At 37.5% G+C, this 25,639-nt stretch overlaps 1 protein-coding gene and 1 pseudogene across 9 annotated transcripts in view; one reads left to right on the forward strand and one right to left on the reverse strand.

Moving 5' to 3' along the window:
- Positions 1-25,639, reverse strand: part of CRPPA (CDP-L-ribitol pyrophosphorylase A) — a 454,696-nt gene that overhangs the window by 164,947 nt on the left and 264,110 nt on the right. The window lies entirely within an intron of this gene.
- Positions 21,873-22,048, forward strand: LOC133245897 (thymosin beta-10-like; annotated as a pseudogene).

The raw sequence follows: 25,639 nt of genomic DNA on the forward strand, positions 1-25,639 counted from the left end.
CTTTGTTTTTAGCTAAAGAAATCCACAATGCTCTGTAGTACTATCTGTCTGCTCCTAATGCAATGTAAGTTATAGTGAAGTTAAAAAGTTCTGTCTTATTTTTTCCATTTTATCAGTTTTGGTGGGTTTTTTAAACTATTTTGTCTACTATTGTACCTTGTAAGTCTCTAACATTAAATATAATGAACAATAAGACATTTCTAAATAAACTAATAAACAGATGTTATATCTTAAGCAATACTGCCAGGTTTTTAGGTTAAAAGTACATGTAATATTCTTAGGTAAATCAAAAGATTACCTTCTCTACAAAAACTACTTACAAAATGGGCATATATGCATTGGAATATCTCTGTAACAGACAATCCATGAGTTACAATAGCTCTACTTAATCACACCCTATGAATTTTACATCCTCTCTTATTATACAAAAACATGGCAAACAAACAAACAAACGCTGCTTTTATGTAACCTAAAAACTACAAAGATGAGCATAACAAAGTTTGATTAAATATTTATTGAATTAATAAGTGAAGTTAAAGCTAGGCTGCCAATTTAACAAAGTCAACATAATAAACAAAAAGATGTAAGAAGGTGGTTACTGAGATAAATGTTTTTTTCAATGGCAACAATACGAAAATCAGGCAAAGTGAATATATACTTCTAAAATAGCAACAGTCTTGGCAATAGCTTAAATTCTTAGCTATAGAACCAGTGAAACACTGCAAACAAACTTTCAGTTAAAGTAAGTTATGGCTTGATAGCAACATCCTAATGTAACTCAGAAAACTGAGTTATATAATAATTCCAAATGTAGGAGAAAATGCAAGAGTCATGATTGGAAACCTTCATCTTACAGAGTAAGGGTGAGCAAATCCTTTCTGTAAGGAAGGATGTCATAAGTATTTTGTTTTATGAGCCAAATGATCTTTGTTACAACTACCAACTCTGCTCTTAACATGCGAGTTGCCATAGGAAATACAAATGAATGAACGTAACTGCATTTCAATAAAACTTTAGTTATTAAAAACAAGCACTCTTCAGATCTTGCCCATGAGCAGTAATTTACTAATCCCTATTCAAAAATTTGCTTCCAACTAAAATCAGCTATACCTCAGAAGTCACCAGTCTTTCATGCATATAATCACAAGGAAAAATTATTAAATGAAAAAGAGAAACTGAGTTTTAAAGAGTCACAGAATTAGAGGAAGATAATAGTACCCAGTTCTAATTTTATTTTTTCCCATGAAGTACCCAAGCAACTACAAAGTCCTTAAATTGCATAATTTTAATTTTTAAAGTGGAAACCATGGATGTTTATATGGAATTCTTTAAAGAAAAAGATCAATGAATTTTAATTATTTAGAAGACATATCTTTCAATTAATACATTCCAAACAGGATTTCAAAGTAGCTCTTACATTATTCAGCAAAAAAATTCAGGTTAAGGACTTCCCTGGTGACCCAGTGGTTAAGAATCACCTGTCAATGCAGGGGACGTGGGTTCAATCCCTGGTCCTAGGGGTTTCCACATGCTGCGGAGCAATGGGTCTCAACTACTGAGCCTGTGTCCCAGAGCCACAACTACTGAACCCCGGGAGCTCCAGAGACCATGCTCTGCAACAGAAGTCACCACAATAAAAAGCCTGAACACCACAACTAGAGAAATCCCACGGGCAGCGATGAAGACACAGTGCAGCCAAAAAGAGAAAGTTCAAGTTAAGATCAAAATAGTCTATAACATAATATTCATTCTACTTGGTTATGGATAAAATAACTAAGTTGTAAACATTTCTATACATTTTAAAAACAATTATAAGATACACTTCAGGTCTCCAACTGAGACAACAGGAGATAATTTTTGTTGTTTTTTGAACATCTGGGAATTCTTTATAGTTATACGCTCATACGGCTTGGTGGAAATGTACTGTATTTTTAGGCAGTAAATGGAAACCAGTGGAAATGGTTTTCACAGGCACAGTTTTAACATTAGAGTGAACAAAATGGATTTGTAAACATACATAAAGGGAAATTGAAAAACTGGAAGAATTTTAAAGCCTGATGTTGAGAAATCTGAAACTGCTCAGTTTTAAATATAACAAACTCAAATCACAGTACTCTCTAAAGTATCCTAATTTCATCTCCATTTCTACTGAAACTACAAAGAATTCCATTAGGATAATAAAATATTTAAATCGAAGAAACAGAAGGACAGCTTAAACAATAGGGAAAATCATTTTGCCTGTTACTATGAGTCATTCTGGACTAAAAGTTATTGAATTTTTTTTTAATCAACCCCAAAGCTTCTGAACTTTGACTTCATCCAAAACAATACTATGTCTCAAATCCAAGGTTTATACAAAACCAGACTTTGCTTTAACATAGGCAGTTGTATCATTTTCCATATTCTCATTATTGGAAAAATGAACTCACCAATTAGCTGGAAGTTGTGTTTTTTATCCTAAAAGTAAATTATCCTAAAAAATCCATATATAAGATTTACTTAACAGATATATCTAGAATTTCTACAATGTACACAAATTTCATATAAATGTTTCTTATGAATATTTTCCTTTATCCAAAACTCAGCAATAGGGCTTCCCAGATGGTGCTAGTGGTAAAGAACACGCCCACCAATACAGGAAACTTAAGAGATGCAGGTTCAATCCCTGGGTCAGGAAGATCTCCTGGAGAAGGAAACGGCAACCCGCTCCAGTATTCTTGCCTGGGGAATTCCACGGGCAGAGGAGCTTTGCAGGCTACAGTCCATAACGTTCCAAAGAGCCGGACATGACTGAAGCGACTTAAACACCCGCATGCACACATAACAAAACTCAGCAACAGCAATCGAAGTCTTTACCCTTTGGACCTACAAATTCACAGAAGTCCCTGAGAGCCAAGAGTGAACACAGATGACAGAGGGGGAGAAAGAGAGTCCCCTCTAAACCTGTGTATAATGTCCTGGTAAACTCTGAAAATTGCACATGTATATACTGACTCTAATAAACACTGCAAAAGATTTGAAAACTGAACTTTGATGCAGAACACTGCTCAGGTCCCAGACTTTTCCCAGACTCACATGTGATGGCACACATGTGAGATGACTGGGTAACACTGCAAAAGCTTCAAAAACTAAACTGACTTTGAAACCACAGCCCTCAGGAGGCAAGGTAGGATTTGCAATCTGAATACAACTAGGTGGATACACTGTCAAAACAAAACAAATCAACATTTTTGGCAGCATTTCAGTGGGATACAGAATGCCACAGTATAATACTTAAAATATACTGAATGCAATAGAGAATTTCAATGGATATGAATTTGAGAAAACTCTGAGAGATAGTGAAGGAGAGAAGAACCTGGTGTGCTGCACGCGGTCCATGTGGTTGCAAAGAGTCTGACATGACTTAGCGACTGAACAACAACAGGAACTCAAGAACTCAAAGAGGCAGAAAAATCTCAAGAACTGTCAAGACAAAAGAAAATAAATAGACACCAACATCAAGATGACCCAGAGGGTGGAATTATCAAAAACTTTTAAGCATGTATGACAACCACATCCCATAAAGTGAGAATAAAAACTCTCAAAGTGAAGTGAATGATATATATCTCATCAAAGAAACCATAAACTGCAATTCAACTAAAACACAGGCAAAGAACTTGGACATAGTTCCAAATATGTGCAGATGGCCAATAAGCACATTGAAAAGATGCTAACCATCAGAGAAATGAAAATCAAGACCAAAGTACAACACTAATTACATCCATTAGGAAATCTATTAGCAAAAGATTAATAAACAAATAACAAGTATAGGTAACGATATAGAGAAATTGGAATGCTTGTGCACTGTCAGTGGGAATATAAAGCAGGGCAGCTGCTAGGAAGAGTGGTGTAGCAGTTCCTTAAAAAATTAAAAATATGATCCAACAGTTTTATAATGCTTATGGTTATAGTACACCCAAAATGACTGAAAGCATAATATTGAAGTGAAGTGAGTGAACTGAAGTCGCTCAGTCGTGTCCAATTCTTTGCGACCCCATGGACTATAGCCCACCAAGCTCCTCCATCCATGGGATTCTCTAGGCAAGAATACTGGAGTGGGTTGCCATTTCCTTCTCCACGGTATCTTTCCGACACAGGGATCGAACCCAGGTCTCCTGCATTGCAGGCAGACGCTTTAACCTCTGAGCCGCCAGGGAAGCCCATAATCTTGAAGAGATAGTTATATAACCATGTTCATAACAGTATTACTCACAATAATAAAAGGTAGAAGCAACCATCAACAGATGAATGGATAAATAAAATGTGATATATACCTACAACAAAATATTATTCAACCTTAAAAAGAAAGGACATTCTGACACACACTACAACATGGGTGAACCTTGAGACATTATGCTTAGTGAAATAAGCCAGTCATAAAAAGAATACTACTGTATGATTCTACTCAGACAAGGTAGTTTACAATGGTCAAATTGATAGGAATAGAAAGCAGAATGGCTGTTGCCAGAGGTTCAGGGTAAGAACAATGAGAGGTTAATATTTAATGCATTAGAGAGTTTCAGTTTTCCAAGATGAAAAATGGAATGCAAGGATGGCTGTACAATAATGTGAATATACTTAATGCCACAGAGGTGCATACTTAAAAATGGTTAAATTTTGTGCTATATATATTTACAACAAATTTAAACAATAATTAAAATAATTTTTAAAAAGGGAAATTTTATAATTTAAAAAAACAAGAAAGGAAATTTGGTATGGATGGTGGTGGTTTAGTCGCTCAGTCATGTATGACTCTTTGCGACCCCACGGACAGTAGCCTGCCAGGCTCCTCTGTCCATGGGATTCTCCAGGCAAGAATATTGGAGCGGGTTGCCATTTCCTTCTCCAGGGGATCTTCTCAACCCAGGAATTGAACCTGGGTCTCCTGCATTGCAAGCAGATTCTTTACCAACTGAGCTGTAAGGAAAGACCTTGGGGTGGATGAGTTCAACTTAAAAAAAAAAAAAAATCAAGGTCAATAGAGCAAAGACTTACTGTGGAGATAGATTACTGAAATGTTGAAATCTGAACAAAAGAAGGAATATGACTGAATCATGACAGTAGAGTCTCAGGAACTTGGTGGTGGTGGTTTAGTTGCTATGTTGTGTCCAACTCTTGCGACCCCATGGACTATAGCCCTCCAGGTTCCCCTGTCCATGGGATTCTCCAGAAAAGAATACTGGAGTTGGTTGACATTTCCTTCTCCAGAGGATCTTCCCAACCCAGGAATCAAACCTGGGTCTCTTGCATTGCAGGCAGATTCTTTACCGACTGAGCTACAAGGGAGGCCACCCAGAAACTTGGAGGACAATATAAATATGAAATTTGACATGCGTATTCTTAGAGCTCTAAAAGAAGGAGAGAAAGAGACTGATGCAGAAAAAATATGTATATTTTAGAAAGAATGACTCTCCAATACACTTGAAACTAGCACAATATTGTAAATCAACTATACTTCATTAAAAATGTTTTTAATAAAGTATAAATTAAATTGGAATGCTAAGAAATTCTTAAACAATCCAAATTAATGTATAAAAGAGTAAAAAGAATAAAAAAATGATATTCAAACACAAAACAATTGTAAGTGGTAGATGCAAGCTTGGCCATGTCAGTAATTGCATTAAATATAAATGGTCTACACAAACAAAAAAGAAAATAAAACAATTTGATTTTAAAAAATAAGTAAATAAAATACTGCCTACAAGAAACCAATATTAAATAAAATAATATTGTTAGGGTAAAACTACAGTGAAGGGCAGAAAAAAATCAACCATGAATACACCAACCAAAAGGAAGCTATAATAACAGTATTAAATCCAAATAAAGACGACCATGTTTTGTTGAGTCAATAAGTCATGTCCAATTCTTTTGTGACCCCATGGACTGTAGCATGCCAGTCTCCTCTGACCATGGGTTTTCCCAAACAAGAATATGGGGTGGGTTGCCATTTCCTTTTCCAAGGGATCTGCCCAACTCAAGGATTGAACCTGGGTTCCTACATTGCACATGGATTCTTTACCACTGAGCCACCAGGTAAAGGAAAATTCCCATAAACAGGGCATTACATAGCGATAAGGAAGTTGATTCACCAAGAAGATATACACCACATCCCAGGTCCTCAAATAAACTTTAAATATTTTGAAAAATTGAATCATATAAAGTATATACTTTGCCTATAATTATACAAAAAAAAAAAATCATTGGCTGACATACATCTTGAAAATCCCCAAATATTTGGATATTAAATGTGGTCCACTAGAGAAGGGACTAGCAAACCACTCCAGTATTCTTGGCTCGAGAACTCTATAAACAATATGAAAAGGTAAAAAAAAAAAAATGACACTGGAAGATGAGTTACCCCAGGTTGATAGGTATCCAATATGCTACTGGAGAAAAGCTGAGAAATAGCTCCAGAAGGAAAAAAGAGGCTGGGCCAAAGCAGAAACGACACTCAAATGTGGATGTGTCTTAAGACTGATGCTGTAAAGAACAATTTTGCATAGGAACGTGGAATGTTAAGTCGTGAATCAGAAAACTGGACATGGTCAAGTAGGAGATGGCAAAAGGAGATATCGTCACTTTAGGAAAGAGTGAACTGAAATGAACAGGAATAGGTGAATTTAATTCAGATGACCATTATATTTACTACTGTTGCCAACAATCCCTTAGAAGAAATGGAGCAGTCCTCATAGTCAACAAAGGGTCAGAAATGCAATACTTAGGTACAATCTCAAAACCGACAGAATGCTGTTTCCAAGGCAAACCACTCAACATCACAGTAATCCAAGTCTTTTCCCCAACCAGTAATGCAGAAGAAGCTGAAGTTGAATGGTTCTATGAAGACCTACAAGACCTTCTAAAACTAATACCAGAAAAAGATGTCCTTTTCATCATAGGGGACAGGAATACAAAAGGAGGAGGAAATCAAGAGATAACCTGGAATAATAGGCAAGTTTGGCCTGGAGTACAACATGAAGAGAAGGGCAAAGGCTAACAGAGTTTTGCCAAGAGAACACACTAGTCATAGCAAACACCCTCTTCCAACAACACAAGAGAAGACTCTACACGTGGACATCACCAGATGGTCAATACTGAAATCAGACTGATTATATTTTTTGAAGCCAAATATGGAGAAGCTCTATACAGTCAGCAAAGGCAAAACCTGGAGCTGACTGTGGTTCAGATCATCAGCTCCTTCCTGTAAAATTCAGGCTTAAATTTAAGAAAGTAGGGGAAGGCACCAGGCCATTCAGGTATGATCTAAATCAAATCCCTTATGATTATACAGTGAAGGTGACAAATAGACCCAAGGGATTAGATCCCATAGACAGAGTGCCTGAAGAACTACGCACAGAGGTTTGTTACACTGTGCAGGCGACTCAAACAATCACCAAGAAAAACAAATGCAAGAAGGCAAAGGGGTTGTCTGAGGATGCTTACAAATAGCTGAGAAGAGAAGCAAAAAGCAAAGGAGAAAGGGGAAGATATATCCAACTGAATGCAGAGTTCCAGAGAAGAGCAGGGAGATAAAAGAAAGCCTTTTAAGGTAAACAATGCAAAGAAATAAAGGACAATAATAGAATGGGAAAGACTAGAGATCACTTCAAGAAAACTGGATATACCAAGGGAACATTTCATACAAGGATGGGCACAATAAAGGACAGAAATGGCATGGACCTAATAGAAGCAGAAGAAATTAAGAACAGATGGCAAGAATACACTGAAGTCTATACCAAAAAAATAAAAAGTCTTAATAACCCAGATAACCACAATGGTGTGGCCACTCACCTACAGCCAGACATCATGAAGTGTCAGGTCAAGTGGGCCTTAGGAAGTATGACTAAGAACAAAGCTAGTGGAGGTGATGGAATTCCAGTTGAGCTATTTCAAATCCTGAAAGATGATGCTGGTTAAGTGCTGCACTCAGTATGCCAACAAATTTGGAAAACTCAGCAGTGGCTACACAGGACTGAAAAAGGTCAGTTTTCGGCCACTCCCCCAAAAGAGCAATGCCAAAGATTGTTCAAACTACCATACAATTGCACTCATTTCACACGCTAGCAAGGTAATGCTCAAAATCCTTCAAGCTAGGTTTCAACATTACATTAACTGAGAACTTCCAGATGTTTAAGCTGGATTCAGCAAAGGCAGAGGAACCAGAGAACAAATTGCCAACATCCACTGAAACAGAAAAAGCAAGAGAGTTCCAGAAAAACATCTACTTCTGCTTCATTGACTATGCCAAAGCCTTTGACTGAGTGGATCACAACAAACTGTAGAACATTCTTAAAGAGATGGGAATACCAGACCACATTACCTGACTCCTGAGAAACCTGTATGCAGGTCAAGAAGCAAAAGTTAGAACTGTGACATGGAACAATGAATCAGTTCAAAAATGGGAAAGGAGTACATCAAGGCTGTATATTGTCACCCTGCTTATTTAACTTTTATGTAGAGGACATCATGTGAAATGCTGGGCTGGATGAATCAGAAGCTGGAATCAAGACTGCCAGGAGAAATATCAATAACTTCATATATGTAGATGATACAACTCTAACAGCAGAAAGAAAAGAGGAACTAAAGAGCCTGTAGATGAAAGTGAAAGAGGAGAGTGAACAAGCTGGCTTAAAACTCAACATTCAAAAAACAAAGATCATGGCATCTAGTCCCATCACTTCATGGTAAACAGATGGAGAAAAGTGGAAACAGTGACAGATTTTATTTCCTTCAGCTCCAAAATCACTGCAGATAGTGACTGCAGCCATGAATTTAAAAGACACTGGATCCTTTTCCTTGGAAGAAAAGGTACGATAAACCTAGACAGTGTATTAAAAAGCAGAGACATCACTTTGGCAACGAAGTCTGTATAGTTAAATCTATGGTTTTTCCAATAGTCATGTAAGAGTTGAACCATAAAGAAGGCTGAGTGCAAAGAATTGATGCTTGAAACAGTGGTGCTGGTGAAGACTCTGGAGAGTCCCTTGGACAGCAAGGAAGGAGATCAAACCAGTCAATCCTAAAGGAAATCAACCCTGAATATTCATTGGAAGGACTGATGCTGAAGCTCCGATAATTTGGTTACCTGATGTGAAGAACTGACTCATTGGAAAAGAACCCGAAGCTGTGAAAGATTGAGGGAAGGAGACAAAGAGAGTGACAGAGGATGAAATGGTAGAATGGCATCATCAACTCAATGGACATGAGTTTGAGCAAACTCCAGGAGATAGTGAAGGACAGGGAAGTCTGGCATGCTGCCCTTCATGGAGATACAAAGAGTTGGACACAACTTAGCAACTGAACAAAAACAACAAAAAAGTTCAAAGGCAAATGATTTAAAAACCCAGAACACTTAATTTTGAAAACACTCCCTAAAGACAAAAGATGCTAATTAAGTTTCTTCTTCACATAATCTCTTTCCTTTTAAATAAAACTATAGTAGGAGATGGGCTTCCCTGGAAGCTCAGCTGTTAGAGACTCCACCTGCAATGCAGGAGAGTCCAGTTTGATTCATAGCTCAAGAAGATCTTCTGGAGAAGGGATAGGCTACTCACTCTAGTATTCTCAGGATTCCCTGATGGCTCAGATGGTAAAGTATCTGCCTTGCAATGAGGGAGACCTGGGTTCGATCCCTGGGTTGGAAAGATCCCTTGGAGGAGTGCCTGGCGACCCACTCCACTCTTTTTGCCTGGATAATCCCCATGGACAAAGGGGTGGGCTACATACATACAGTCCATGAGGTCCGAAAGAGGTGGACAGGACTGAGTGATTAAGCACAGCACAGTAAGAGCTAAATAGCAACAGTAAATACATGATAATTTTATGAAAGCTGGGAATCTTATTAAATGGGTCATCAAATGAAGAGTTATTTTGTTTGGAATTTTTGTGGACGTGTTAAACAATTGTGGTTTTCCAAGCACTGCAACTACCAAGTAAATTTTGTTGTATCTTTCTATACACCGACTATACTAACTTCTTCCATCAACTCATAAGAGAGAAGATATGTTCAAGAAAATATAAACAGTACAGAGAGGAGATTAACAAAGGTTTCTTGGCTGTTGTCCAGTAGAGAGGGGGAAAAAAAAGACCAACTTCCGATTTGACTGGAACTTGTTTAAAACATCTGAATGCTTTTAAAGGCAGCTTTGAGATCCTCTCTTTGGCTGCTGATGAAGCAGTGTGGCTGCTGAATTTAGGAACGGAGTAGTTACTTGGAAGACTCTAGCACCTAAGAAACAATGCAGAATGTACCACAGGACAGTGACAGATGGAACTGACATACACGAAGAATAGTATGGCACTTGCAATGATTGTTTTTTTCCCTGCTGGCATCTGGGGATGTTTAGGGAGGAGCCCAAAATGGGATATTAGTTATTCCAAAACCATATGAAGTACAGTTGTGAGCAGAATATCTGAAGATTCATACTTATGCCTATAATGCTTTAGAATTTAAAGAACTGGTGGAATATGAAGACTAATGAAAACATCCATGCAAACACACACGATCTTACATGAATTACTGGGAAAATAGTGGGATAAACCATTTTCCTTTGGTTTTAAGGAAAAAAAATGTAGTATATATACAGTATTATCAACAACTTTTTATTCTCTGAACCAGAATCATCTTTGGGATCTCTCAGAGTACTTTTAAATTTCCTTCCTAAATAGGATCTTATATACCAGTTGAAGGCAGAATATCAATGACTTGTTTTTACATAATTATATCTCCCTCAGGATATTACTAAGAGTATGTGACACATAAAAGTATTCAATGAGCGTATGTATATTAGAAGATACATCTATCTACCAAGAGACAGTAATTTGCTATTACTAAAATGTCTATGTAAGCATTTTTAAAGATAAAGCTGCTAAACTACTGCCAATGATAACTAATATTTATTGTGCATTTGGTACAGTGGTAAAGAATCCACCTGCCAATGCATGAGACCTGGGCTTGATCCCAGAGTTGAGAAGATCCCCTGGAGAAGGAAATGGCTATACCCTCCATTATTCTTGCCTGAGAAATTACATGGACAGAGGAGCCTGGCAGGCTATAGTTCATGCAGTCACAAGAGTTGGACATGCCTTAGCCACTAATAACAACAACAACATCATACACTCATTATACTGTTATAGCAACATGAAGAGCATTAATTTCATTGCATGACCTAGGCATAAAACCCTACATAAATCTGGTTCAGTCTCCATTTATGACAAAGGATATAAAGACATGGATAAGGAATTATAATCATTGTGTGTATCTTGGAGTGTCTCAGGTCTTACATCAATTTTGACACCATGTTGGAAAATCAAACTGTAATTGCATACTGAAACAGTAAAAGAAGTAATACAAAATAATGAATTAAAATATTTCTATTTGATTCAAAGTTTTCAGATCACATTATACAGTTCCCTGAATAATTTTTAATTTTGTTAAAGCATTTTTTTTTTTTCCTGTCATGCTCTCCATTAAAACTCTGTGCTGTGCTTAGTCACTCAGGCATGTCCAACTCTTTGAGATTCCATGGACCGCAGCCCACCAGGCTCCTCCGTCTATGGGGATTTTCGAGGCAAGAAGAATGAAGTGGGTTGCCATGCCCTCCTCCAAGGGATCTTTCCAACCTAGGAATCAAACCAAGTCTCCTGCACTGCAGGCAAATTCTTTACCGTGTGAGCCACCAGGAAAGCCCAAGACTACTGGAGTGGGTAGCATATCCCTTTCTCCAGGGGAACTTCCTGACCCAGGAATCGAACTGTCTCCCCAGAATTGCAGGCAGATTCTTTACCAGCTGAGCTTCCATTTCTCTTTGTTTGTTTCTTAGCATTGTATTCTTTGATAAACCAAAAAAAAAAAAAAAGCTGCATTTTGAAATTAAGAATTTACAAAGTCTTAATTTGATATTAAGAAAATAACTCAAAGTTGCTAGTGGTAGACTGTATCATGTTTCCTAAAGGTGCCCTTATTCAAATTCTAGAAATTGTGGATTTGCTAATTATTCCTTTACATGGCAAGATGTGCTTAAATTAAGGATCTAAAAATGGAAAGATTCCCCTAGATTATCTGGCTGAAGTGAATGCAACCACAAGAGTAGTTACAAGAGGGTAGAAAAAGGTTTAGAATGAAAGGTGTGTCAGTAGAAGCATACTGAAGCAATGCTCTTTGAAGATGGAGGAAAAGCCCATAGCAAGGAAAGCAGGAGTCCTTCATATGCTAGAAAAGCAAAGTCAAGACCCTCCCCTAAAGCCTTGAAAAGAAACATAACCATGTTGACACCTTGATCTGAGGACTTCTGGTCTTAGAAACTATAAGATACTAAACAGTGTTGTTTTAAGTCTCAAAGTTTTATGCCATTAGTAGCTAGTTACATTAGCAATAGGAAACTGCAAGTGAAAGTCGTTCTGTCATGTCCGACTCTTTGTGACCTCATGGACTACACAGTCCATGGAATTCTCCAGGCCAGAATACTGGAGTGGGTAGCCTTTCCCTTCTCGAGGGGATCTTGCCAACCCAGGGATCGAACCCAGGTCTTCCACATTGCAGGCAGATTCTTTACCAGGTGAGCCACTAGGGAAGCCCAAGAATACTAGAGTGGGTAGCCTAGCCCTTCTCCAACAGATCTTCCTGACCCAGGAATCGAAAATAGGTCTCCTGCAATGCAGGTGGATTCTTTACAAGCTGAGCTATCAGGGAAGTTCAGCAATAGGAAAGTAATATATTTTCCCATATATTTGTGTGGTAAATAACATCTAGAGCTATTTCAGAAATCTCTTTAAAAACAAACAAACAAACAAACAAAAACCCTATTCTTGATGTTAATTTTCATCAGCAGAGAATTCTCCATAGAATGACCAGTAATAGTGGCCATTACAATTTGGAAAGACTGCATTCATTGAACATATTTATATGAAAAAAAGCTATGCTTTCTGAACATCAGCAATAAAATCATAAGGTTATAAATCAAAGGAAAGGTTGTTAAAATTTTTAGGTTTTTAAAAAAATAAATATATAATTCACAGAAGTATATAAAGTTTTAGTCAAATGAAATGTTATAATAATAACTTTATAAATATGTTGGACCATATAGACTGCAGGTTCTCAACCCATGCTGCACATTATCATCACCTGGGGAATTCGAGCGATAAATTCCATTTCCTGACCCTACCCTGAGAGACTCTGATTTAATGGTTTGGGGTAAGACCCAAGACCCAGACATTAGTATACCTTGAAAGGCCTGCAGGTGATTTTAACATATAGCTAGAAAGGGCTGAGAAAAAGCAATATAATCTTTTATACAAGTCTATAACCCTTAATTAGTAATAAAATTCAGTTGAGAGATATAAGAAGGCAACAAATACATTATATAAGAGTGTACCTGCTATGTTCTCTGTTATATTCGAGAATGCTGTGCTTCATATATAATGATAATGGCAGATTTATTGATCAAATCATAAGTGTTTGCCTAATTTTTCTAATCTCATTAGGTGCTTATGTGGCAATGTTACTTACTGGTTGAGGTATATGGGAAGTATTTTAAAGAAACTATTACATTAAAATTTAAGACTTTCTTAACCGAAAAAACTGAATATGAACTATAGACCTTAAAGACATATTTATTTTCCAATTAAAATATATTAATATGAATACTTAATATCCAATAAAATGTTCTAATAAATAATTAGAATGTCTTGTTATCACCACAACTAAATTTACAGGGGTAAGAATACACAGATAATGATAAACAGGTCAAATTCATGAATTTTGTTAATCATCATGTGTCTTCTCCAAGTCTCAAGGTTTAAGATATAAACAAAACAAATTATGTGGTATCAAATGCAACAAAACAAAAACAGAAACTTAATGGCATGAAATTGGCAATTTTCACTGCTATAGTCCAAGCTTTTTCATTATGGTACATTTTTGTTTTTTCAAAAAAACATTCCATTTGAAAATAGAGCACTTTTCCCGAGTCAAAAAAAAAAAAAAAGCATAAATTATTAAATTAGTGCAAGAATGTGATACTTGTTATTCCATAACCTATGTATAATTATCTTCCTTCACACATGTAACAACGTTTCTTTACACTAAGAAACATTTAGAAATAGTATAAACACTAAATATTAGCAAACCAAAGACCAGTGCTCATATTCTTCAACAAATATCAATTATTTCTTAAATCAGACCATTTGTTTACAGTAAATAACTTACACAGATTTTTAATCTATTCCATATAGAGTGCATACACACAGAAACAATGTAATTAATCACTAACAAGCAACAGAACTAGTGTAATTTTGATTATCATCAATATTTATTTCTCAGTCTGTAACCTAATGTTCAACTGCTAGAAAGGATGGCAAACATTTACCACTGAACAATAAATAAAAACATATGTAATCCATACTCTACATCTGTTTCATAAAATATCTCTTGACATGTAACTGAAATACATTATTTAGATTCTTCTATAATTGTCTAACTAATTGGTATTAGCCAACCTTAATAGGGATAACAGGAGAAATACCTTCTCTGGGTTAAGTTATGTCAATGATTATATGCCTGAAATAATTTTAATTAGTATTAAAAAGTTTAAAAATTTTTTAAAGTTTATGACATAATTCCACAGTGATCAGAGAACAGCTCTGTATGATCTTAATAACTTTAGAGCATAAAATTTTTTCACCTTGTTTTATGTCCCCGGATATGTTCCAGCATCTTCTAGTTTATAGTCTAGGAGAATTTGAATAGAATTTATATCCTACTGTTGTGTGAAAATTATATAAATTTTAATTATGTTAATTGGTTCATGCTACCTTTCAGGTCTATTATATGCCTCTATTTTTCTGTATATTCATTCTATTAATTTTTGAGAGTTTTATATGGGAAGTGAAAAAAAAGTGAAAGTGAAAGTTGCTCAGTCGTGTCCAACTCTTTGCAATCGCATGGACTATACAGTCCATGGAATTCTCTAGGCCAGAATACTGGAGTGGATAACCTTTCCCTTCTCCAGGGGATCTTCCCAACCCAGGGATCGAACCCAGGTCTCCTGCATTGCAGATGGATTCTTTACCAGCTGAGCCACAAGAAACATCAACTAAAAATATTAATTTATCTACTTTAAAAATAATTTTAATATATAGTGGAGCTATATGTAACTTTGTCCTGTATTTTCCAAGTCTCCTGTAAATATGTTACCATACTTTCATAATTTAAAAACTAGAAAAAAAATTTTAAGTTTATGATAATATAAAAGGGTTTCAGGCCTTTCAAGGTATTTTTAGGAGGTGGGTGGGTGGATGAGGTAAATAAGTCACAGTAAAATTCCTTGTTTCAACAGAAAATAAACAGTATAGACTGTCACTGTGGTTTATAAACATCATTTCAATAACATCCTAAAAATCAGCCCACTGGGAACAAAACCCCTCTGTAACAAAGTATTAAATAGATAAGTATGCCATAAATTATTCAATAGAAATTTCTAGTGTTACTCAAAATAATTTGGATATAGATGGGATTTCAGAGAGCATCTACTCCACACTTCTCATTTTAACAAGAGGAGATTGATGTTCAAAGAATTATATTTATCACTTTCATAGCAAATAAATACATTACTAGTGAAGCATCAGTACTAGTGAAGCATCAGTACTGGCTTCCTGATTTCCATTTCCAAACTCGACTCACCCATAGCACTTTTTAAGCAATTAGAACTCATCCAAAGTTTAATTGTGAGTTGTACTGAGATTTTTTTTTTCTTACCCTTTTGAACTTCTTCAGGCAATCCTATGTCCTTCCACTTTCAACACACTGCTCTACCTTAAGTCAAATATATGACAAAACCAATACAATACTGTAAAGTTAAAAAATAAAAAAAAAAGAAGAAAAAAAAATTAGAACCAAATAGGGTCTGATGATCCATCTTCACCCTCGTTAACTTCCATCCTGTGCCAGTGACAGAGTTGACAAAGTAACAAAAATGCCTTGAGATTTATTTAAGCCCTTTATGTATCTGTCCAAAGAAAGAATTTGCCAGAAAAGACTGATAAAGAAAATGCTAAATCAAGTCTTAAACAATGAGGACATTATTGTCTCAATCTCCCAAGTGCTTAACAATCAAGGTCCCGGTTCCCTGTCTCAAGAATGCGGGGTTTCTGCACCATTTTCATTTGCTGTCATCAGTGTGGACTTCATCTGGAGGTTAGTTTGATTTTTGTTGATATAGAAGGAATGGAGACTTTCCTATTTTCCTGATGGGAGTGAAAATGGTTTTCCTTAGGCTTCTCTAAGAGTCTAAAAAAATTTCCCTGAAGCCTCCAAAAAATTTCTCCTTGCATCCCAACAGCCAGAATTCAGTCATACCCTAAAGCAATCATCAGCAAGGGAGAAAAGACTATCTTTAGACCAAACAGTACATCTCTGAAACAAAGGACAGGATGGTTTTCCCTATGACACATGACTTTATGCAACAAGATGCTGAACAGCATGTAGGTTCTATGAGAAAAGGAAGGAGGGGATCATAGTCGCTGAGCAGTCAGCCCTCAAAGTTCATTACTCCTTTAGCTATAAAATTTCCATACACAGCCTTATTGCCTTATTTTCAAAACTCCCAGGCCTACCCACACGCTCCTATCCCTTCCCTAAAGGAGAAGACTCAGCGTCTCATATGGTCCCTGCATTAAGCTTCAAGTCCAGATCCTTAGGTAATGGCCACTATCGCCAGTAGGTCCAAATTGCTTAGTGAACTCCATCTAAATGATAAGGTATCTACACCTTCATATCTACACTCCAATTAACAGCGGAATAAGACCAGCAAGCAACTATAAAATGCCAGAAAGACGATCAATAAAAAGCAATCAAAAGTAACCATGGGTCCAAAGTGTGCTCATACTCTCTTGCAGGACAGGGGAAGAACAGATTTCCAGTCTGCAAAAGGAACACGTTCTTGGGTGGCCCACATTTCCGCTCTCTACCCTCATCCGTTTTCCATATGGACACACTGCTGAACGTGGCTGTCACGTGCATGCTCAGTTGCTTCAGTTGTGTCCAACTCTTTGCGACCCCATGGACCATAACCCACCAGATTCCTCTGTCCATAAAACTTCCTGGCAAGAATACTGGAGTGGGTTGCCATTTCCTCCTCCAGGAGATCTTCCCAAGCCAGGGATCAAACCCTCATCTCCTGCACTGGCAGGTGTATTCTCTACTACTGAGCAACCTGGAAAGCCTGAATGCAGCTATCAGGCAAGATCTAAGAAATATTTTTAATATTCTAATTTTAGTCTATAATTTACTATTTTTTTCTCATGTACAAGAAGTTGTAAATGAAGTATTTAAGTGAAAGAAAGCTTTTGTTTCATAATTTCCACTCTTCAGAAAAGGTTTTCCAGTTACAATTTAGAGAGGATGGTATAATTAGTCAATAGAAAGAAAACCTTTCTTTTTTCAATTTCATAATGATAGAAAAGTTAAAAACAAAATTTCAAATAGCTTTAATTTGTATAATCAAATGTTATTCAATGATGTAGAGACTAAATGACAAAGATGAGGTTATCATTGCTCAGGTATTACCCTCCTGCTACGAAGCTTATTACTTTAGGCCCTTTGAGCATATGGACCTTATGGTTTCCTTCCTGCTTTACTCGTATGTGTTTAATTAGTCATGGTACACTGAAAACACAAACCCAGTCACTAAGCAGATTTCTAGGGTATTTTCTGTTCCCAAAGCTGGAACTTCATGATAATATTTCTGGACTATGTCCCAATAAGTACATTAACAGCTTTTTGCTTAGTTTAGACAGAAAGATGCTTTATTAATATTTTAATAACCCATGCTAGAACAGAAGAAACATATCAAATAGGTCATTTTCCTGATTCCTTTTCATGTCTAATTTCTGTGAATTAACTTTATAACTATACTAGCTATTTCGTTTTCCTGTAAACTTAAAACACCTAAAGCAACTCATTAAACAAAGAGCAAGTATCAACAGTAATCAGCTCAATTATAGCTATCGTGAAGGAAATACAAATACACAAAACGTTAGGAAAACACTCAAGGTTCCATGTAAAAAGAAATACAACCACAACTTGGTATATACATACACAATCTGATAGTTTAGAGAGCACATGGAATGAAGCAAAAATTAAATAATAATTTCTTAAGAACTGGGGAGCAAATGTAGAAGATACATAGATTGATGAGAGGCTGGAGAGTCAAATGGTTTCCACGGAAGCCAAACCAGGAAGAACATCAGGAAGGATCTTGAGGTTTGTATGGCTGAAGCAGATACTTGTGTTGGAGATCAGTGAGCATGTGTAAAAGTTGGGAAATGCAAATACCCAGCATGACCACTTCAAGCTGCAATGTGACCTAGCTTGTGATCTTAGATAAATGAAGAGTTCTTCATTTGAGGAACATTTCATCATGTGAGGAGGAAATGCATGATTTTAGATGAAGTCATTATTTCCATCTATAAGTAATATTTACTTTATGTTATTTTATAGCTAGGGAAATGAGAACAATTGTGTGGTGTGAGACAAATATATGGCAAAGCAGAGGAGTGTTGTAAAAAAGAGATTAGCATTAAAGTACATGTTCAATGACACAGATATTGGTATGGTTTCAAAACCATACTCAGTGATTGAAATGGTTACTATATATCTGCTGCTGCTGCTGCTAAGTCGCTTCAGTCGTGTCCAACTCTGTGCGACCCCATAGACGGCATCCCACCAGGCTGTTCTGTCCCTGGGATTCTCCAGGTAAGAATACTGGAGTGGGTTGCCATTTCCTTCTCCATCTATACATCTATGTATATATAATACATTCAAACAATGTTTCCTACAGTATTGCAATTGTTAACATTAGAGGACTAGATATCAGACTGGCTTGAGAGTCTATTCTACATCTGCTTCTGATAGCGGCAAGACCATGGCCCACTTACAGAAACTCCCTAAGCCTCAGCTTCCTCACACCATGGTGATAACTCCCTAACAAGATCATTGTAATCGTAACATTGGCTTCCCGGGTAACTCAATGGTAAAGAATCTGCCTGACAATGCAGGAGATGTGGGTTCAATCCCTGGGTCAGGGATACTCCTGGAGAAGGAAATGGCAACTGACTCCAACATTCTTCCCTGGGAATCCCAAGGACAAAGGAGCCTGGTGGGCTATAGTGCATGGAGTTGCAAAGAGTCAGACACAACTTAGCAACTAAACAGCAGCAGAAACAACAATCATAATATCAGGTAATGATCCCAGAGACCTAAATTCAGTGTTAGAACATCGTGCTTCCTTAGTGAATAATAACATTACTTGTCATCAACTGCCCAACTTCTCAAGAACAGTATAACTGATATTAAATTGCATCTATTTTCATGCACATTTCAAAAGAAGTATCTCATTTTACAAAGATAATCTGAAGATAATGACAATTGTGTCATATTTTCCAACCCAAATGTATTTTATAATAACAATTGACTAATATATGTCAGGTCTTTCAGCTCTATAAGAAGTTTCTAAATAAGTTCAAAGAACCATTATTTCAACTTTTCTAGTAACAATAATGAAAAAAAAGTAGAAAAACAGAAAAAGAAAACAAAAAAAGGTCAATTTAAATGCGATTGAATGACTTCCACATAAACATTTAGTATGTCTCAACATCATAATCTCCTGGCTCCTGGAGGATAAACACATGAATAATCATGTAGATTTCAGTGGTTGCAGTTTCTTAGGTCATCAGGACCAGAGTGAATCTTAGCAGGAGCATAACTGAAACTATCTGACTAGCAACCAGTGTAGTAACAAGGGAAGATATCCCCGAAAGGTGAATAAATGCACAACAAATGTACTGATAGAAACCAGAGGGCTCACAGAAGCCAATTAACAACAGGAGAGCCATTTTGCTGCAACCGGATCTCATTTAAAGGTCTCAGAGATAAAAAGTACCCCAAATAAATGTATAATGTGCATCCATTCCTGCCCAGACAGTAATACTGTCTGGAAAACTGTGGCTGCATATTTACCATCTGGCAACTGGGAAACATTAGCAATGGAGCAGCTAGCTGCTTGAGCAAGAGCTACCACATACCCACATGCACGGAAAATCTGAATCAGCAACAAAGTCAGAAGCATATGTCCTGCCAAAGAACGAATATTCACAGTGTTGCCAGTACCACACAGGTTGAATTAAATGCAAACGCCAACAACTCTTACAATTCGACATTGATATTCTGCCTGACAGCAACATTAAAGATCAAAACATAGCAATGATATAGGATAATTCCTCAAGGGTTTGTATATAGTTAGTGTGAGGAAATGAATCAGAGACTAGTTATAATCTTCAGAGTAATGGCTTTTCTGAGCAAGAAAGACTACTGTAAAAGAAGAGAATACACATCACACAGAGAATCCCAAGTACACGTATACGAGGCAAAAAGGCTTTGGAAATCCTTTACAAAGAGGTAATGGCTTTAGCCTTTAAAATCTGAGTGTGTTGATTTCTGTCTCTCTCAAGTCTTAAAATGTATGTATTGCTACCCTAAAACCATTCAGCATTAAGTATCAGTAGAAGGATTCTTTGATACTAAGTATATATTCCCATATCTCTCATACAACTGTTCTTTGCTTTATCATAGTCATTATCAAGATCAAATTTAAAAGTTCAGAGAAAACTAGACTTGCAAACATGAGGCTAAAATGAAAGTTCATCCAAACATATAAACATCAAATCAGCCTGCAGACATGTAAACCAAATGCTTCCCAGCTAGCATATGCATTTACCCTGACAAGGCTCTGTTTTCATTGCTCCCACTGTTTCATTTCAAAGTATCTGGCCAAGGTTAAGCTAGAAACCTATTTTTAATTGCTGACTTTTGATAGAAGACATCTCTAACTTGGAAATACTGCTTCAAATAATGTATAATGCAGAGAAATTATGGTTTGAATTTCTTGTAAGCATCAGAAACAAAGAATTAGGTACAGTGCAGTTTGGATCAGTGTGTTACCAAATGAACCAAGTAACTGTAATTAAACAATAAGCATTCCTCAATAGATTTATTCCATTTGGCTTCGCCTGGATAACTGACAATAAAAAGAAATCCTCCAAAAAACACAGGTCTGATCATGCTTTTTCTGCAGTTGCAAACTTTCAAAGGCCTCCCTTGTCTTTAGAAGCAGCAACTATTAGTGTGGCTTTTGGGGCCAATATCAATCTGGCAATCTCACAATGAAGAGAAGAGGTTTTCCCAACATTGCCAAGAATGAGGAGGACCCTTATCAACTTCACAATTGCTCACAGACTATACACCACCCTGCATAATTGTAGAACTTTCAGTAGTTATCACCTGAAGAATGCATAATAAGAATTAAATTAGTAATGACTTTATCAATTATAACATCTACATACATATGAAAATAGTATGTATAATTACTATCTACACAAAATTTTGACAGCAGAAGAGGTTTGAAGACCCCTATAGTGGCTTTCTACTCCATAGTTGAGGCAAACTCTTTATGACCCCATGGACTGTAGCCAGCCAGGCTCCCCTGTCCAGGAATTTTCCAGGCAAGGACACTGGACTGGGTGGTTATCCCCTTCCCCAGGGGAATCTTCCCAACCCAGGGATCGAACGTGGGTCTCCTTCATCGCAGGCATATTCTTTACCACCTGAGCCACCACGGAAACCCTGATGGTTAAGGAACCACTCATACAGTGAACAGAATAAGAAATGAGGGATTCCTTGGGCAGTGTTGTTGCTCCACTGCCTGGCACTATGCTTGCAGGAAGTGTGCCATGTTTATTTGCTAAGAGAATGAAATAGGTCCCTTGCTGCAGCAACACCAGTGAGAGCAGCAGGACTGTAGGCTTGGAGCGTAACCTCTTGGATTGTTTTAAGAAAATGGCAGACAAGCTGGACATGGGGGAAATGGCCAGCTTCAATAATGCCAACCTGAAGATGAAGACGCAGGAGAACACCCTGCTGGCCAAAGAGATCATTGAGTAGAAGAAGCAAGCAAAGTGAAATTTCCTAAGGACCTGAGGAATTCTCTACCCCTTCACCTTAGAGAGCTCAGTCATGATGTGGAGAACGTCACCTGCAAGATGGAGACAAGTGACAGGTTGTGCCGTGAATCCAGGTATTCCACGCCGATGTCACTGGCCTGTGGGGCTTTGAGGGGATCCTCCAAACAGACTGCTCGGTGTAGGGTGTTTGAATAAGGATGGCTACAATAATAACTGCAATGTGGCTGAAAAGAATGTTCAATGAGTGATTTTAGGTGTGTTTAATGTAAGCAAACTGAACTAGTTATGAGTTTGCCAGACAGAAAAACACTTCCCTGGTTTGACCTGATATTATAAAAAAGTATTTGTATGACTAATGAAAATAAAACACATCTCATGACAAAAAAAAAAAAAGAATGAATGGCTTTAGATCACAGTTTCAGTCATAGTTACTAAGCTTTGGGACTCTGGATTAGTTGTCTCCTCTAGTGGACTGCTCACTCAGGTATCCACAAGGCTCTTTCCATCAGTTCCCTCAAGCCTCTGCTTAAATTCCATCTTTTAAATGAGGCAAACCCCCATGCAGGATTCTTAAGACCCTCTCACTTAGTTCACTGGATTTTCTTTCCTCTAGCACTAATCACTCTCAACGATTCTCTAAATTATTATCGAATTTTTTTGTTATTATTTTTCCTTTGTCTCCCACTCACTAGAAGCCAGTAGAGAGGTTTTCTGTGACTTCTTCACATTCTAAAACAATGCCTGGAAGGGACTTCCTCAGTGGTCCAGTGACTCAGACCTGCCCTTCCAATGCAGGGGGGTGCAGGCTGGATTCCTGGTTCAAGAACTAAGATCCCACATACCATGTACGGCCAATAAAAAAACAAATGCATGTGTGTGTATATATATATATATATATATATATATATATATGTGGGGGGGGGTGTGTGTGTATACACACTATGCCACGTGGGAAGCCCTCATATGTGTGTGTGTGTATGTACACACACATATATACATATACATAAAACAATGCCTGGCATAATGACATTTTAACAATGATTCAGTCTTTGGATAAATCATGTCTTTTTGTTGATGCTGATCCTTCCTCTATTAAAAAAATAAGGAATAAAACTTCTCCTACTTCATTTACAGAGTGGTTTGAGAATCAAATGAGTGATCCAATCACTGTTCTGAAATAGATGTAAGTAGACCTGTAATTCTTTGACATGGGATGATGCAAGTGAAGCAGGTGAGAGAAATAAGACTACCCTCTCCCTCATAGAGGCCCCACAGTTTGGGAATGATACTTCACTGACATGACTGAGAGTTGTAACTAGAAAGACAGGCTACATGTTTTAATTACAAATTATAAGCCAGCCTGCTTTAACTTGGAATCTTTTTTTTTTTTTTTTTTACCTAAAACACCTTTAGTTTCCCAACTGAGTTCAGCGTGGTTCTCTACCATCATAGGTATGATGGTTAGCTGTGGCTAGGCTAAGGTGCCCTAGTTTGGCAAAAACTAGTCTAGATCTGGATGTAAACTAAGTTTGAGACACGATTAACATTTACAATCAGTTTATGATAGGCAGAGCAGATTATCGTCCATAATGGGTGGGCCTCATCCAATCAGTTAAAGACCTTAAGAGCAATGACAGAGGTTTCACAAAGAAGGAATTCTGCCTTAGGACTGAAATCTGCCTGGGCTTCCTAGTCTGCCTGCTGCCTGCCTCCCATACAGATTTCAGACCTGCTGATTTCCACAATCAAGTGGCAACCTCTCTCTCCCCACACATATATACTTTTGGTTCTATTTCTCTGAAAAGTCCTAACTAATACAATAGAGTTCTCATGACTGAAGGTTTAGAAACAATGCTAGTGATATATCTTCTTAAGAGGAAAAGCAATATGCTCAATTTCATTAACTTATTGCTTCTGGAAACTAGATTGATGTACTTAATGCACAGATTTTAAGTGTAAAGGTTCAGCTCAGTTCAGTTGCTCAGTCCTGTCCGACTCTTTGCGACCCCATGAACCGCAGCACGCCAGGCCTCCTTGTCCATCACCAACTCCTGGAGTTTACTCAGACTCAAGTCCATCGAGTCAGTGATGCCATCCAGCCATCTCATCCTCTGTCATCCCCTTCTCCTCCTGCCCCCAATCCCGCCAAGCATCAGAGTCTTTTCCAATGAGTCAACTCTTCGCATGAGGTAACCAAAGTACTGGAGTTTCAGCTTTAGCATCATTCCCTCCAAAGAAATCCCAGGGCTGATCTGCTTTAGAATGGACTCGTTGGATCTCCTTGCAGTCCAAGGGACTCTCAACAGTCTTGCCAACACCACAGTTCAAAAGCATCAATTCTTCGGTGCTCAGCCTTCTTCACAGTCCACCTCTCACATCCATACATGACCACAGGAAAAACCATAGCCTTGACTACACGGACCTTTGTTGGCAAAGTAATATCTCTTGTTTTGAATATGCTATCTAGGTTGGTCATAACTTTCCTTCCAAGGAGTAAGCGTCTTTTAATTTCATGGCTGCAGTCACCATCTCCAATGATTTTGGAGCCCAGAAAAATAAAGTCTGACACTGTTTGCACTGTTTCCCCATCTATTTCCCATGAAGTGATGGGACTGGATGCCATGATCTTCATTTTCTGAACGCTGGGCTCTAAGCCAACTTTTTCACTCTCCACTTTCACATTCATCAAGAGGCTTTTTACTTCCTCTTCACTTTCTGCCATAAGGGTGGTGTCATCTGCATATCTGAGGTTATTGATATTTTTCCCAGCAATCTTGATTCCAGCTTGTGTTTCTTCCAGTCCAGCCTTTCTCATGATGTACTCTGCATATAAGTTAAATAAGCAGGGTGACAATATACAGCCTTGACGTGCTCCTTTTCCTATTTGGAACCAGTCTGTTGTTCCATGTCCAGTTCTAACTGTTGCTTCCTGACCTGCATACAAATTTCTCAAGAGGCAGGTCAGGTGGTCTGGTATTCCCATCACTTTCAGAATTTTCCACAGTTGATTGTGATCCACACAGTCAAAGGCTTTGGCATAATTAATAAAGCAGAAATAGATGTTTTTCTGGAACTCTCTTGCTTTTTCCATGATCCAGGAGATATTGGCAATTTGATCTCTGGTTCCTCTGCCTTTTCTAAAACCAGCTTGAACATCAGGAAGTTCACGGTTCACGTACTGCTGAAGCCTGGCTTGGAGAATTTTGAGTATGACTTTACTAGCATGTGAGATGAGTGCATTTGTGCGGTAGTTTGAGCATTCTTTGGCATTGCCTTTCCTTGGGATTGGAATGAAAACTGACCTTTTCCAGTCCTGTGGCCACTGCTGAGTTTTCCAAATTTGCTGGCATATTGAGTATAGCACTTTCACAGAATCATCTTTCAGAATTTGGAATAGCTCAACTGGAATTCCATCACCTCCACTAGCTTTGCTTGTATTGATGCTTTCTAAGGCCCACTTGACTTCACATTCCAGGATGTCTGGCTCTAGGTCAGTGATCACACCATCGTGATTATCTGGGTCGTAGAGATCTTTTTTGTACAGTTCTTCTGCGTATTCTTGCCATCTCTTCTTAATATCTTCTGTTTC

This window comes from Bos javanicus, chromosome 4 (genome assembly GCF_032452875.1).
Source record: "Bos javanicus breed banteng chromosome 4, ARS-OSU_banteng_1.0, whole genome shotgun sequence".
Lineage (NCBI taxonomy): Eukaryota > Metazoa > Chordata > Mammalia > Artiodactyla > Bovidae > Bos > Bos javanicus.